General features: G+C 44.1%; 1 protein-coding gene and 1 non-coding gene across 2 annotated transcripts in view; one reads left to right on the forward strand and one right to left on the reverse strand.

Annotated features, from left to right (window-relative positions):
* LOC126262371 (serine protease snake-like) overlaps positions 1-12,370 on the reverse strand; it is a 140,742-nt gene that overhangs the window by 53,616 nt on the left and 74,756 nt on the right. The window lies entirely within an intron of this gene.
* On the forward strand, positions 7,654-7,728 carry Trnal-caa (transfer RNA leucine (anticodon CAA)). Its single transcript has one exon. It is a non-coding gene; the product is annotated as a tRNA-Leu (tRNA).

Consider the following 12,370-nt stretch of genomic DNA (forward strand, 5'->3'; position numbering starts at 1 on the left):
GCTCCGAGAGTAGAGGCCATCGAGACATCCTTGAAGACGTCGTTCAAGAAGGCTGGTCCGTTGAGAGCTGTAGTAAATCGCAAAATCGTCCACAAATAGGGAGCCCGAGACATCAGGAAGGAGACAATCCATAATTGGATTTATGGCAATGGCAAACAGTACAAGATTTAGCACGGAGCCCTGGGGTACCCCGTTTTCTTGGGAGAAAGTACAGGAGAGAGTAGTGTTCACCCGCACTCTAAATGTGCGCTCTGCCATAAATTCGCGAAGAAAAAGGGGCAGCCGACCTCGAAAGCCCCAAGAGAACAGTGTGCGGAGGATGCCTGTCCTCCAACAGGTATCGTATGCTCTCTCCAGATCAAAAAATATTGCTACCGTTTGGCGTTTCCGGAGAAAATTGTTCATGATATGAGTGGAGAGAGAAACAAGATGGTCAACTGCAGAACGATGCTTTCGGAAACCGCATTGGGCAGGTGTTAAAAGACTGCGGGACTCCAGCCACCAAGCTAAACGGCAATTCACCATACGCTCCAAAACCTTACATACACTACTCGTGACAGAAATGGGGCGATAGCTAGAGGGGAGATGTTTGTCCTTTCCAGGTTTCGAACCGGAACGACGATAGCTTCCTGCCATCCTCTGGGAAAAGTACTGTCGGTCCAAATTCGTTTATAAATGCGAAGGAGGTAACGCAGACTATGGGTAGATAAATGCAGCAACATTTGGATGTGGATACCATCCGGTCCTGGGGCGGAGGAGCGAGAAGAATAGAGTGCGTGTTGGAGTTCCCGCGTGGAGAAAACAGTATTATAGCTTTCGCGATTTTGAGAGAAGAAAGCAAGAGGTTGCACTTCCGCTGCACGTTTCTTCGGGAGAAACGCTGGCGGGTAATTTGAAGAGCTCGAAATCGCAGCAAAGTGTTTACCCAAGGAGTTAGAAATTGCGACGGGGCCCACTAACGTATCACGCGCGACAGTGAGCCCAGAGACCGGGGAGAAACTAGGCGCGCCTGATATCCGTCGAAGCCGACTCCAAACTTCCGATGAGGGAGTCAAGGTGTTAAATGAACTAATAAAGAATTTCCAGCTTGCCTTCTTGCCATCGCGGATGACGCGACGGCATCGCGCACGGAACTGCTTATAGCGGATACAGTTGGTCAAAGTAGGATGGTGGCGGAAAACGCGAAGAGCACGTCGCCGCTCACGTATTGCGTCACGGCATGCCTCGTTCCACCAAGGAACTGGGGGGCGCCGGGGCAATTCTGAGGTGCGTGGTATTGAACGTTCCGTAGCTGTAAGAATAACGTCGGTAATATGTGTGACATCGTCGACGCTGGGAAAGCGACGGTCATCGAATGTCGCTAGAGACGAAAAAAGTGTCCAATCGGCTTGGGCAAACTTCCAGCGTCGCGGGCGCATATATGGCAGTTGAGGCTGCAGTCTAAGGACACATGGAAAGTGGCCACTCGAGTGTGTATCATCAAGGGCGAACCATTCGAAGCGCCGAGCTAACGGAACAGTACCGACCGAAAGGTCCAAATGAGAGAAATTTGTCGTGGAGGCAGACAAAAATGTAGGGACCCCAGTGTTGAGGCAAACTAGATCCGCTTGGTGGAAGACGTCTAGCAATAGTGAGCCACGTGGACAAGGATGTGGAGATCCTCAAAGCGGGTGGTGGGCATTGAAGTCCCCAACCAGCAAATAGGGGGGTGGAAGCTGACCAAGAAGATGAAGGAGATCAGCTCGTGCCACTGGTGTGGACAATGGAATGTATACAGTACAAAGAGAAAAGGTATATCCAGAAAGGGAAAGACAGACAGCGACAGCTTGGAAGGAAGTGTTTAAGTGGATTGGGTGATAATGGAGAGTATCATGGAGAAGAATCATGAGTCCTCCATGGGCTGGAGTGCCTTCAACACAGGGGAGATCAAATTGGACACACTGAAAATGGGGGAGAACAAAGCGGTCATGGGGACGCAGCTTTGTTTCCTGAAGACAGAAGATGACCGGCGAGTAGGATCGTAAGAGGATCGACAATTCATCCCGATTGGCTCGAATGCCGCGGATATTCCAGTGGATAATGGACATAGGGTGAACAGAAAATGGAGGAATGTGACCAAGGTTGCCGTCGACTCAACGACTGCTCAGAGCTTGCGACCGACAGCATGGAATGGCATTCAGCCAAAGGCAGAAGATCCTGATCCATAGGTTGGTCAGGAGCAGCTCCTGCCACCAGCGATCGGCCGGTTGACCGGCCACCAGCAGTGCGCCTCGGCGACACAGAAGACGGCCGAGGGCGATTTACGCCAGGTGGTGCTGTAGATGGGACACGCCTTGGCGGAGAAGGAGATGAACTAGGTTTCTTATTAGCCTTCTTGGAAATATGATGTTTAGATGAAGGAGGAACCGATGGTTGTGAAGTTGGGGTACATAAGAAATCTTCACGAGTATGCTCTTTTTTCGAAGTCTTGGTGTCTGACTTTTGGGCTCGAGATTTAGTATAACCCGATGAAGGGTGAGCCATAGAGGGGGCAGGCGAAAGTGGTGAGGTTGAACGGGCGATCTTTGCGCTGGCCGATCTGACGACTGTGGCACTAAAGGTTAGGTCGCAAGTCTGCATGGCAGCCTCCTTTGTTGGCCAAGGAGAAGCAAGGACAGTGCTGTATTTGCCTGTCTGAGGCACGGTGGGCTGTCGACTGGCGAATAATTTTCGAGCAGCAAAGGTCGACACCTTTTCCTTCACTCTGATAAAAATGGGGCAATCTCGAGAGGAAGCAGCGTGGTCACCCATACAGTTGATGCAGCGAGGGGATGGAGGTGGACAAGCACCCTCATGGGCATCCTTGCCACACGTAACACATTTGGCCAGATTGGAACAGGACTGGCTGGTGTGATTGAACCGCTGACACCGATAGCAACGCGTAGGGTTTGGGACGTAAGGGCGAACGGAAATTATCTCATAGCCTGCTTTGATTTTCGATGGGAGTTGAACTTTGTCAAATGTCAAGAAGACAGTGCGGGTTGGAATGATGTTCGTGTCAACCCTTTTCATAACTCTATGAACAGCCGTTATGCCCTGGTCAGACAGGTAGTGCTGAATTTCATCATCAGACAATCCATCAAGGGAGCGTGTATGAACGACTCTACCCGAGGAATTTAATGTGTGGTGTGCTTCAACCCAGACAGGGAAGGTGTGGAGCAGTGAAGTACACAGCAATTTTTGTGCCTGGAGGGCACTGTGTGTTTCTAACAACAGGGTGCCATTCCGTAATCTGGAACAAGACTTTACAGGACCTGCAATTGCGTCGACACCTTTCTGAATAATGAAAGGGTTGACCGTGGAGAAGCCGTGACCTTCGTCAGACCGAGAAACAACAAGGAACTGTGGCAACGATGGAAGAACTGTCTGTGGCTGAGACTCAGTGAACTTACGCTTGTGAGCAGACATAGTGGAAGGTGAGGAAACCATTGCGGAAGAATCCCCCCATGATTACCGGCGTCTCCGATGGCGCGCTCCTCCCTTGTGGGGGGGCCCTCTCTGAGGGCACTCCCGCCTTAGGTGATTGTTCGCACCTCAGGTCACACCTCCCGACAAACGGACGGAGGGACCAATCGGCACTTTCGGAAGGTATCAGCTCGGGTAATCACCCCTCCCTGGGCCTGGCCGTTACTAGGGGGTACGTACGTGTCCTACCTGTCTACCCGGGGAGGGGAATTACGCGTTACCCCGTCACCGGCTACGCACAAAAATGCGTGGGTCGGCCTTCAGACTCGCACAGGGAGGAAGAAAGAGAAAGGGAAAAACAAAGAAAGGGGAAGGAAAGAAGAGAGGTCTTAAACGCCGCAGTGGAGAAAAGGGTAAAGAGAAGAGGTAAGGAAAAGAGAAGGACAAAGGAAGGATGAAGACATACAAGCAGAGAAGGCGAAGAATGCGTTACATTTACGAGTGTGTGTCTCTGGACGTAGGCACAAACCATACTCCCAGAGGGGGAGAAAGGGAAGGAAAGAGCCAGAGGTGAGGGGAGCGGGGGGGGGGGGGGGGCGAAGATGGGAGATAGGGAAGGATGCGGAAAAGGAAGGTATGCAGCCCAGAAAGGAAGGAGGGCCACATTAGCTCGGGGTCCCGTGCTCGCTACGCACGTATCCACAAAAGAGTTGTGGACCCCCTTGGGGGGGGGGGGGGTTGATAAGCGTGTAGGCTAGATATTAAAAGTATTTGTTGCTTAATTCCATTTCCCTGCGACCTGTATACATAGAACTATGCATGTCAATAAAAATTAGTTCCAGGCATCACTGGTAAGTTAATGGTCTTGCAGGATACAAGTGGGTTTATCTGAGTAGGTTAGATTAGATTAATACTAGTTCCATGGATCATGAATACGATATTTCGTAATGATGTGGAACGCGTCGAATTTTCCAATACATGACATAATTAGGTTAATTTAACAACATACTTAAGTTAATATAACAACTTTATTTTATTGTGTTTTTTTGTTTTTCTTTATTTTTTTTTATTTTTTTTTTATTTTTTTATTTTTTTTTTCTTAATTTATATCTAAAAATTCCTCTATGGAGTAGAAGGAGTTGTCATTCAGAAATTCTTTTAATTTCTTCTTAAATACTTGTTGGTTATCTGTCAGACTTTTGATACTATTTGGTAAGTGACCAAAGACTTTAGTGCCAGTATAATTCACCCCTTTCTGTGCCAAAGTTAGATTTAATCTTGAATAGTGAAGATCATCCTTTCTCCTAGTATTGTAGTTATGCACACTGCTATTACTTTTGAATTGGGTTTGGTTGTTAATAACAAATTTCATAAGAGAGTATATATACTGAGAAGCTACTGTGAATATCCCTAGATCCTTAAATAAATGTCTGCAGGATGATCTTGGGTGGACTCCAGCTATTATTCTGATTACACGCTTTTGTGCAATAAATACTTTATTCCTCAGTGATGAATTACCCCAAAATATGATGCCATATGAAAGCAATGAGTGAAAATAGGCGTAGTAAGCTAATTTACTAAGATGTTTATCACCAAAATTTGCAATGACCCTTATTGCATAAGTAGCTGAACTCAAACGTTTCAGCAGATCATCAATGTGTTTCTTCCAATTTAATCTCTCATCAATGGACACACCTAAAAATTTGCAATATTCTACCTTAGCTATATGCTTCTGATTAAGGTCTATATTTATTAATGGCGTCATGCCATTCACTGTACGGAACTGTATGTACTGTGAGAACCCATCGCTTAAGTCAAATGCTGAAATGATACCCATCAAAAGAGCACTGCCAGTTTTCTCCTCCATCCTTCGGTTCCATTTATCGACGGGACGTTAAACCCTAACCTCCTATCAATCCAATAAGTTTAATTAACGGTCAAATTTACTGGAATTTCGATACATCTTACGACAAAGTCTTGTAAAATCACAGTGGAACGCAATGCGAAACCAGAAAATCTTAATGACAATACGAATTCTGATGTAATTAAAAAAATATATTATGCGGAATATCTTTCGAACAATTTTACCTAGCCATCCAAATAAATGAATACATTTTCTTTCATACAATTTCAGTGTCGACTGTTGGTAGAGCATGATGATAGTACGGAAACGGATATAACACAGACGACATTCGAAATGTGCAACTCTCAACGTTTAGAAGTACACGTGCTCATAAAAAAGAATAGATATTCGAATCAAGGTTGCCAGTATAAACTTTTCACTTTCTTTGCATAGTTACATGGTCGCGATGTTCACATAGATACTACTTATATATTTCCCCGCAAAATTAAAAGAGAATACTAATTGACGGAACATACTTCCTCAGCTTGCCAGATCATAAAAATTTGTTAGTAAAGACTATTTACTGACACACTTAAAACTCGCGAGAACCTCTTGACAACCAGACGACCAGCCACCTCACGTCATCAAAATAAGCAACGTCAGTCTCTTAAGCATTCGACTACCATTGCCTTCCAGATCTAGGAAAAACAGTATTTTACTGTCTTAGTTTTGTACCCGATATTCCGGCACATCTTAAGTTCCCGCTTGGCACAGAACCACTGCGCTGCCATCGCCGTTTGGCGACGCCGCTTAGAGTCACTGAGATAACTCAGTCATTATGACTGTGTTCGCTGACAGTGCAGTGAGGATCCACCAGCTACATGGTGTTGCCCCAGGCTGAGAATTACGGTGGAGCAATTGGACAGGAAGGAACCGTTTGAAATTGCTAAATTTGGGTGTTACCAGTCCGGCTGGTACGTATTTCCTCGGTGACTACTCAACTTAACGAAACCAGGAAGAGAAATCCGTCGAAATAATTATTGTTATCGTGTTAAGTTATACCCCAGTAGTTCCTGAACAAGAATATGTATGGTTTTTGTATGTTTGATGTTTCTTTGACCGCCACTTTTCAAGAGTAATGCTCGTTTCACAGTTCCCGCGAACGTGACGTCATCTTTACGTCACGCGCAGTATCTACGACCGTCGACCGCATGGTAGGTTATCGAGTTTTGTTAGCATTCGATACGGGCCTCTCATAAGATTCCATGCGTGCGCACCGTAGATCTACAAAAACTCGACATTCTTGGAATGACTATTGTAATTATTCCTATAATAAAATGTCACATAATGATTTACCGATGATGAATGCCTTCACATAAGAGCGAGTTATTATTTTCAAAAAATTAACAAATTAAGAATGAAACACACTTAGCATTCAATATTTATGACAAACTCATTGCCATTATCCTTATATGCCACTTAATAACGCATCAGCGATACGAGCCTTCAAGATAGAATATGATAACGAAGACCGGAGTTAAATATCGAATGGTTAAGTGTAAGCGTAAAGAATAACGTCGTAGTTTCCGGAGTCTGAAGTTGTTGGCTCGCATCCTGTTACATACAACTTTTTTTTCTATGTTAGCGTTGTTAATACGCTGTTACTTTCTTATGAATGTTCTACAGTATTGGATGTTATTGTATTCAATCTGATCTGTGAACGAAGGACGAAATAAATATTTAGCGATCTCCGGGTATGTGGTTAGGCAGGACCCTAAGGGGACAGCTTAAATTGCTGCGACTGAAACGAACAACAATAAAATTCATATTCTTCCTTCTCCCATATGTCTGACTGTTTCCAAGTATATACCACCTTTCGAGTGTGTGGCTCGGTAGAAAACTGAGGACATATTCAATTGCTGCGAGTGAAAAGAGGATGATTAACATTCATGTTCTTCGTCGTTACAAGTATTTCGTTGTTTGTAACTTCCTGGCAGATTAAAACTGAGTGCCGGACCGAGACTCGAACTCGGGACCTTTACCTTTCGCGTGCAAGTGCTCTACCAACTTCTTTTTTTTAAATTTTGTTCGTTGTTGATCGTTGTGTTTTGTCGTTGCGGACGTCACATGACATCCGTTAAAGTTCGTTTTGTTGATCCTTCCACTCAGTTTTTTTATTACAGGGGCTAAACAGCTCTCTGGCCGAACACGCTGAGCTACCGTGCCGGCGTCCAACTGAGCTACCCAAGCACGACTCACGCCCCGTCCTCACAGCTTTACGGTACGCAGGAGAGCTTCTGTAAAGTTTGGAAGGTAGGAGACGAGGTACTGGCAGAAGTAAAGCTGTGAGGACGGGGCGTGAGTCGTGCTTGGGTAGCTCAGTTGGTAGAGCACTTGCCCGCAAAAGGCAAAGGTCCCGAGTTCGAGTCTCGGTCCGGCACAGAGTTTTAATCTGCCAGGAAGTTTCATATCAGCGCACACTCCGCTGCAGAGTGAATATCTCATTCTGGATTTCGTTGTTTGTTTACGAATGTGAGGAGTTTACCGAGGGTGTGATTAGGTAGGAACCTAAGAGTACAGATTTAATTGTTGCGACTGAAACGAGCAGCAATAAAGTTCATATTCTGCCGTGTCACAAGCGGTCGTCCATACTGCGCGTGACGTCAAAAAGACGTCACGACTGCGGGAATTTTTGTGAAAAGAGCCAAGGGTGATAGTCATTCTGACGTCACGCGCATTCCAGTTGCCTCGACGCGCAGTTATCGAAAACCGCAGGAACTGCTATCGCCTGTGTCTAAAGGAAGATTATGAATTATATTGCTTCTCGTTTCAGTCGTAGCTATTTAAGCTGCGCTCTTAGATTTCTGCCTAAGCACACATTCAGAAATCACCAAATGTTTATTTTATCCTTCGTTCTCTAATCAGACGGAAATGCAAATAACATCGAATACTGCAGAACATATTTGTATTAAATTCGTAAAAAATCACAGAATTTGTTAACAATGCTAAGATGAAAAAGTTTGCTTGTAGCAGTATTATTCTAATATACACTGCTGGCCACCGTAAATGCAACACCAAGAAAGACAAGAGGTAGCACAACAAAATTTATTTTGTAGATAACATGTTGACCAAGTATCAAATGATTACGTTTACAGACGTCTGTGACATGTGGTTCCTGCCAGAATCAGTAGCCAGAGTAGCCGCCATTGTTGGAGATCACAGCTGCCACACGTCTCGGCATTGAGTCAAAGAGACGTTGGATGTGTTCCTGGGGTACAGCAGCCCAAGCAGCTTCCACACGTTGCCAAAGATCATATGGTGTGGCAGCTGGGGATGTAATCTGGGTCACTCGTTGAGCAACCATGGACCACATGTTTTCTATCGGCGAAAGATCCGGAGAGCGAGCCGGCCAGGGAAGCAATTCAATCTGGTTATTGACGAAGAACCTTTGGGCAATGCGTGCCACGTGTGGTCGCGCATTATCCTGTTGAAATATGGCTGTGGCCGAGCCCTGAAGGCAAGGAAGGACAACTGGCTCCAGCACCTCGGATATGTAGCGCCGGCTATTTAAAGTACCGGCAATGCGTACTAGAGGCGTGCGAGAGTAATATCCAATACCGCCCCATGCCATAATACCCGGTGCAAGACCAGTGTGGCGGTGCATAATGCAGCTGTCCAGCATCCTCTCTCCACGGTGTCTCCACACTCGAATCCGACCATCGTGGTGCTGCAGACAGAAGCGTGCCTCGGCAGTAAAGACAACGTCATTCCATTCTGCCGTCCACATCCGTCTGTCATCACACCATTGGCGACGGAGACGTCTGTGGTTCTGCGTCAATGGTAGACGAAGCAATGGACGTCTTGCGGACAGACCACTCTGCTGTAAACGGCGTCGAATGGTACGCGCAGACACTGGATGATGCGTTACAGACGCAATGTGTTGTGCTATGGTTCGGGATGTCACTGAGCGATCCGTCACTGCCATGCGCACAATTTGCCTATCAGCACGTGCAGTGGTGCACCGAGGTGAATGCGATCGACCACGTCGGTCCGTCGTACCCTCCTGCATCCAACGGTCACATATCCGCATTACAGTTGTTTGGTTTCGTCCAACACGACTAGCGATTTCTCTGTATGATAATCCACAATCTCGGTAAGCCACTATCCTTCCTCTGTCGAACTCGGGTACTTGATCAAAAGATGTTCGCTGTTGTCTACGAGGCATAACTGATCGTCTTGTGAAACAACCACAAGGTAAACACACGTGCCGAACGTACACTCGTCGAAATCGCCAAGCCTTAAATGGCGCTATGAGCTGGCGCCACAGGCGCGCGTGATGTGCGTCTGCGCTGAAATTCTAATCAGTTGCATATCTCATCGCTGCAAACTCATGGTGTAATTTTCACTTGATTCGGATGCTTCTTTCAGGGTGTTGCATTTACGGTGGCCAGCAGTGTACATACTTTGACTCCATAAATGACATTATGCTAGCGTCCACATGTGATTTTAGACTCCTGTTTCGGTTACTATAGTATCTTTTGAAGGTTAATATCGTTGATGCATTATTAACTAACATTTAATGGGGAATAGTGACGTGTTTGTGATACATTAAATTGTAATACAACCGTGCTTCATGCTTAATTTGTAAATTATTGAGGATAACTTACTCCTGATAGAACACACTTATATGAAACCATTAATCTTCGATAAATCATTATGTGACTTTGAATCATAACAATAACCATAATAAATCGTACCAAGAATGATGAGTTTTTATAAAATTCCAACATGTGTGCAAGATGTCTTTTAGGAGGCCAGTATCGAACGCTAACGAAAGTTGATAGCAGTTCTTGCACTCTTAGATATTGTGCGTGACGTCAAAACAATTGAGCATTCAGTTTACGTTTTACTCACCGTAGTGATTTGAAGAAGACAGTTGATTTCAAGAAGTAATCTCACTGTGTTTATAGTTTTATTTTATCCGTAAAGATCGTAAGTGCGAACCAAATAATACAGAGAAATACTAATAATTTAGAAGGAATGACAAAAGCTGTGTGGTCCACCTTTCACAAGATTGCTACAGACGAGGATCCTTGTCATTCGCCTGTCCAAAGGTCCTTAGTCCTTGTGTAAATAGCAGAGAGTTAACGTAACTGGTGATATATGTAGACACAAGCATCCCCTACCAACGTCAATGCCAAATGTTTTGCAACCAGTCTACAGAGACTTAGTTGGCATAAACTTGCTTGCTAAATGCATCCATGGTAAAACTCGGTATCCTAACGAAAGTTCCGATAAATGTGTGGGGAACAAGCGTAAAACAGTATTCGTGAGCCTTAGAACCCTAAAAATTGTGGTCGTGGACGCATTGTGATCATGTGAAAGTTTTCAGTGATATATGTATAGAACCCGGTATGATCTTTAAGAATGTGCTTGCGTCAATTAACCAACCATGAGTGCGGGAGACAAGTACCCTACAAATTACAAAAGAGACCAGAATTCAAAAGAGGCACTCCAAGTGTAAACTGGAGTATACTAAAACCCGCACGGATGACGGCTATGCACCTGGTGAGTTTTAACTTTGAAGAAGTGTAGCTTGAACAGATCGTATCCAAAACTTCAAATGAATTTCCCGGAAGCATGGAATTTTAAGCTTTAGTTACGTTACAGGCTAACTATTGGCAATTACAGCTTACACAAGGAAAGTTCAGATAATAGGGCTTAGCTTATAAACTTCGCTACGACAAATGATCTCATTCTAAGCAGCACAAAATTTCAAAACAAACGCATTCATTCAGGGACATGGGTATCACCAGATGGAGATGTAGTGACTCAGACTGATTTGAAAAACCTGATACAGTTGATGTACAAGTCACCAACCAGACTAAAAATGCAGTCAGCAATAAATAAATTAAAGAATGACAAGGCTTCTTGTGAAGATCAGACTTACGCTGAGTTATTAAAGAATAGAGGGCCGTAGCTGGAATTAGAACTACATATTTAACAGAAACAATATGGAAGACATAAAACATAACACCAGACTGGAAAACCGCAATTCTACGCCCCATATTTAAGAAGAATGTTCCCCTTATGTGCGATAACTACAGAGGAATTGCTTTACTAGATGCCACATATAAAATCTTAGATATATGCCTACTAAACAGATTGATCCCAATAACTGAAGATCTAATGGCGGTTTCCGCAGAAGTAGATACATATTAGGTCATATATTCACACTAAGACGAATAACGAGAAGACGTGGGAATTTGGTGTAGATGACCACATACTAGTATTATTTCCAGTTTTGAAATAGGCCTACGATAGCAAACACCGACAGACACCCCTAAATATAAAGAGGGAATCTGAAATACCAACAACACTAATTATATTACTTAAAATCTGTACAGACGAAACTTCGTGTCGTATAAAGACACCGAAATTTTTAAGGTGTTCACTGGATTGAAGGAACGGGACGTCATTTCACCCACTTTATTTAACCTTATCTTGTAGAAGGTCGATGGAAACTTTTGCTAAACTAATCCACAAGCGATCGAAATGCAGGAGGCGAACATTCCTATTTACCTATGCAGATGATATAAGTAGTTCCAAGACAGAATTAATCAGAACGATGCAGGATTATTACAAAATCGCTGACAAAACCGGATTGTGTGTTAATGAAGAAAAGACAGAATATCTTATCATAAATAAGAAAATCCAAAGTAGATGCATTTACTTTAAAGACAGTTGATCATTTCAGATACTTAGTCTTTTTCGTAAAAACTATAGAACGGGTATGGAAATAGATGCCCACCTCGCAACAGTGAACATAACAGTAATCAGTTTTACGAGAATCGTAAAGAAAAGATCAACGAACTTCAAACACCGCTTACATCAATCTAATATTGCACCAGTAACATTATACCGATGCGAATATTAATACTCAGAAAGAAAGAAGAAAAACTTAAAATTCAAAAGAAAAAAGACTTTAGCCAGTATACGATGAAAATGACGTGGTATGAAGGATAAGAAAAAATGAAAAATCAATAGAGCTGAACAAACACCGTCACATCGTTGAGGTGCTAA

The sequence above is a fragment of the Schistocerca nitens genome, chromosome 1, assembly GCF_023898315.1.
Source record: "Schistocerca nitens isolate TAMUIC-IGC-003100 chromosome 1, iqSchNite1.1, whole genome shotgun sequence".
NCBI classification, from domain to species: domain Eukaryota; kingdom Metazoa; phylum Arthropoda; class Insecta; order Orthoptera; family Acrididae; genus Schistocerca; species Schistocerca nitens.